The sequence below is a fragment of the Rousettus aegyptiacus genome, unplaced genomic scaffold (genome assembly GCF_014176215.1).
Source record: "Rousettus aegyptiacus isolate mRouAeg1 unplaced genomic scaffold, mRouAeg1.p scaffold_m13_p_1, whole genome shotgun sequence".
Classification (NCBI taxonomy): domain Eukaryota; kingdom Metazoa; phylum Chordata; class Mammalia; order Chiroptera; family Pteropodidae; genus Rousettus; species Rousettus aegyptiacus.
The window spans coordinates 174207359-174212109 of NW_023416284.1; positions in this window are offsets into that span (position 1 = coordinate 174207359).

Below are 4751 nucleotides of genomic sequence, written 5' to 3' on the forward strand. Positions count from 1 at the left end.
TCTTTGTATTTGGATCCCCCTCAAAGGAGCTCTTCCTTCTGTGGGAATCCAGCCTGATTTCTGCTTGTTCCTAACTCGGCACGTTTTCAGAAGCAATTCTTGCTTGGGCCTACAAAGCATTATCTCCAGCCTCCCTGGAGCCCCCAGTGCCGCTTGGAATGCTCTCTGCATTCTCTCAGAAGGTACTCTCACTCATCCTTCCCTAGAGCATTTCCAACCTAATCTTCTCCTTTACAGGGAGTGAAAGTGGAGGTGATGTGGTGCTTAAGACCAAGGGTGCACTCCATAGCTAGGTTACCTGGTGTGAAATCTGAGCTCCCCGTGACCTTGGGCAAATTAGTTAACCTGTTTCCATGATTCCTTTCCTTCAGTTTTAATATGGAGATAATAATAGAACAACCCATCATACGGCTGTAGAGAAAAAATGCCTGGGACAGTGTAGGACACTGCAAATGTTAATAATTGTTAGTATTATTTAGAGAAAATAAAAACATATCAATTAGAAAACCACTAAATTTCTAATACCAAACTCACCATTCCCGTATGTCCTCTCCTCTGCCCTTTAACTCCCAAATGAGAGGCGCTTTACAGCTAAAGTTAGTTCTTCCCCCTGTATTTCAGATACATCGCGTGATCCCTGCTCTCTGAGGGATTTCATGCATTGTTACCCCTCACCCGCTTTCTCTCCACTATCTTAAATTGCACCTCCTTGTTCACTATTGTTTTTCTCAACCAAAGTAAACATACTAGAATTTCTCATTAAAAAACAAATATTGCATGGTCCTTTGACTATACTTATACCTATAACAAGCTCTATCATAGGTCTGGAGAACCAAGAGAGCATGTGTTCTCACATTTTTTTTTCATAAATTTCATTGGGATTGAGGTTGCATTGAATATTTACATCAATCTGAGCAGGATTAATATATTTACAATAATGGTAATTCATGAACATGGTATATCCCCTCATCATTTATTTAGGTGCCTTTCGTTTATCTTCATAATACCTCTTTATTTACAAAGAAGTTTTGCACAACCTTTTTGAATTTATTCCTAAACATTTAAATTTTTTATACAATTTAAATAAAATCTTTGAAATTATATTTTCTGTTTATTACTGACATGTAGAAATTAAATTAATTTTTTTTGTGGTTTGCCACGAGGTTCAGCTAAACTCCCTTGATTTATTCTAACAATATATTTGTTGAACTTTATTTGGATTTCTACATAGATCAGAGTATAATCATCCCATCAGTTTTATTTCTTCTTTTTCAGTACTTGTATATTTTATTTCTTTATCTTTCCTTAATACACTGGCTCGAACCTCCAGTATAATGTTGAATACGAATGATGATATGGATATACTTATCTCTTTCTCTAATATTATTTTTCTAATATTATTTTTTCTAATATCATTCCTTTGGTGAATCCCAAAGAGTAACAGAATTACATAATAGGATAGCTGGAAGGAAACTTGAAGCTCATCAGTTGAAATACCAACAGGTGAATTGAATTCCTTAATTATGCAATACAATCAGAACCCAGATAGTCTAACTACTAGTTTAGTGCTCTTCTCCCTATAACAAAATGTCTTTCCAAAAAAGGAATATAATTAAGGCAATTAATTTTTACCTCCTGAATTTAGGGAGTGCTTGAAGTTCAAAGCTTTTAGAGTCAAATAGCTTGTGGGCTATGCCCCTAAAAAAGCCACCACTGCCAGGCCAGCCCAACTTACTTCATTAAGAGCTCAAGGCCCCTTCCACCTCCAAGGATCTCCCAGAACGAGCATTGGTCCTATTCAATTTGGGAGTGTCTAATAATTTCGCTAATTTTTCTCCTTGTTTCTGTGTCAACCTGACACCATAAGAGCAGTTCATAGCAAACAAAGCTATTTATAGACACCTACTCTCCTTCAGTCGGATTTCCCATGAGAGCAAAGGAAATGGTTTTGTTCAGTTTCCTCTTTCCTCTTTGGTGTTAAACTCCTGGCAGAGCCTGACTCGGTGAAACTTCTGTCTGTCCTCTTGCCACTGTCAGCATCTTCGATTCCACTATCTCCTTGTCCTCTCAGTGGCCTCTGCCCGGCGAACACCAACCCAGCCTTGCAAACGGATTTCACTACTCCTTATAGCTGGGTTGTTGAGCCCTGCTGGGACATAGGAGGCATTAAACGGTGTACTTCATTGATTTCAGGAGGCTGCTGCAAAAGGCCATGTAGGTATCATACAGAGTGCTAGACTTTTAAGAATTGATAATCTAGTTGAGGAGATAAAATGAACATACGTGAATTAGTGAAAGAGCAGTAAATGATGATGTGCATATCATCTCTGTTAGCAAGTAATTGACACACTAATAAATAGCTCCAACAAGTGAACAAATCCCGGAGAATTTCGGCCTGCCGCTTCTGGTCCTGACTTCTATGTTGTAATTCCTCCTGGATTCTCACAAATCGTTACTCCCCCGTCATCTCAGTTCTACTCAATGGCTCTTTCTTCTCCCTCCCCGACCTAAGTCATTGAGGGAAATGTTTGCTTCGGGTAGTCTTGGATGGGACTCGAACTGCATTTTACTCCAAGAAACAGTTATTAGCGATGATGTAAATAGCTCAGTCACGTCACAGGTTAAATGGGCTTTTGTGAACTGGCTATAACTATTTCTTTGGAAAAACTGTTCTGAATACAAAATGACCTGCTTTCAACTGGAGTTTCAGAACATGAACTCTTTTTTTTTTTAGCTTCAAATACTCAAAACTAAGCGCTCGGGAAGTACGTCCTGCCGGCGTCATGATGCTCGCCTTCCTCAGCAACGTCGGTCGTCTTCTGATTGCGCATATCCAAAAGAATAAATATGGATGTGTTGAGCAATAAAGCGTGGTAGGGCACTCGTTTTTTGTTTCCATGGAGACTAGAACTCTTCTCCTCACAGCCTTCACCTGTGCAAGAGCTAGAGGATTAAAACCATTTCAGGAGAACTGGGAAGGGACCGTACGTGCTTTGTGCACAACCATAGTTCTCAAGTCTGCAAAGTGAACAATGTTATCTTGGTTTGCACTCTTGGCTAACCTGAGGAAGATAGCTTTTAGAATAGATGCTGTCCATAATCCTAAGGCTGCCAAATAATGTAAGTGGAGCCATATCTGAGAAGGACAAATTCCCAGTGTGTTATTTGGCAGTGCTACTTAAAGTGTGGTCTGTGAACCAATAGCATCAACCTCACAGAGAAGATTGCTAGAAATAAAGATCGTTGGGCCTAAATCAGAATCAGAATCTTTGGGATGAGGCCCAAGTATCTGGGCTATAACAAGACAGCCAAGTGGTTTTCATACACACCAAAGAGAAGGTGCTGGGTTTGTCTTTCTTCAGCTCTGTGGAACCAGCAGTGGTGGTCATCTGCTGGGACTTGTAAAGGTCCCATAGTCCCCAGAAGTGCCCTACTGGTCATGATGGGTCAGTCTGCTGAGCACAGGGCCTGGCACGGAGTGGGCACTCGATACTCATGGAATGAAGGAATGTGGCATGGCCCCCATGTACCTCCTGCTTCTTCTTATACACTGTATACTTTTATCTGTTATTCACTAAATTATATCCCCTCTTCCAGTTTATCTGTTGACATGCTAACCCCTAGTACTTCAGAAATTAATGGTATTTGTAGAAAAATTCTTTAAAGAATGAGATCACTAGGGTGAGCCTGATATAACCGATGTTCTTATAAGAAGAGGGGATTAAGACAGATACACACAGAAGAAAGACCATGAGAAGACACAGGGAGAAGACAGCCATCCCAAGCCAAAGAGAGAGGCCTCTGATAAAACCAACCCCGCTGACACCTTGTCCTTGGACGTCTAGCCTCCAGATGCAAGAGAATAAATCTCTGCTGTTTAAGCCACTCCATCTGTGGCTCTTTGTCACGGCAACCCTAGCAAACTAATCACTACCCTGCCTCTGCCCTCACGCATCTGAAGGGCTTTACCCGGACCTCTGCCCAGAGTCATCACTAATTCCGCCTTTAGAGGAAAGATGGTGCATGAGATTCTTCTGTGTTGGACAATTTGTGTGGAGCACGTGAGCCCGGTCCTGACTCAGGTGACGGTGTGCTCTGTCCTCCCAGCGAAGGAGGGTAGCCTCAGCCTAACACTCAGGAGCCCAGAGTTCATGTTTACCACTAATTACATGTGTGTCTGTGGGAAAACGCCCTCACTCTGGGTTTGTTTCTTCATATGTAAAAAGAACGCATTCACGACCTCCCTAGTGACAACAATTTTCTCTCTCTTACAGGGTGGTTGGAAAGGTCAGGTGAGGTAACTCACATAAGAGCATTAAAATGCATTGTAAAGGGAAGGTGGGGATGTGGACTATTGTTCTCATTTTATTAAGACTATTATTAGCAAAGCTGCTTAGATTCTACAGCTCGGGGCAGAGCAACAGCTGGGAGCCCTTAAGAGAGCATGTTTTACTCAGTTCAGTCACCTGGTAGAATTTAAGGGCCCTCAGATTTAGCCCAGCAGGCATACATTCAGAAAGTTGTCAGAGGGCCATGTAAACATGTTTGTATTTTTGTAATCTATTTGTCACCATAGACTTTCATCTCAACTTCAGTGTGTGTGTGTGTGTGTGTGTGTGTGTGTGTGTGTGTGTGTGTGTGTGCGTGTGCATGTTCCAACTCTAAGCAGACCAAGGTAACTCATCTATAATTTGGGCTTCATCTCGCCTGTCTTCTTAATTAAAACCATCTCATTCCTTCCTACTCTCATT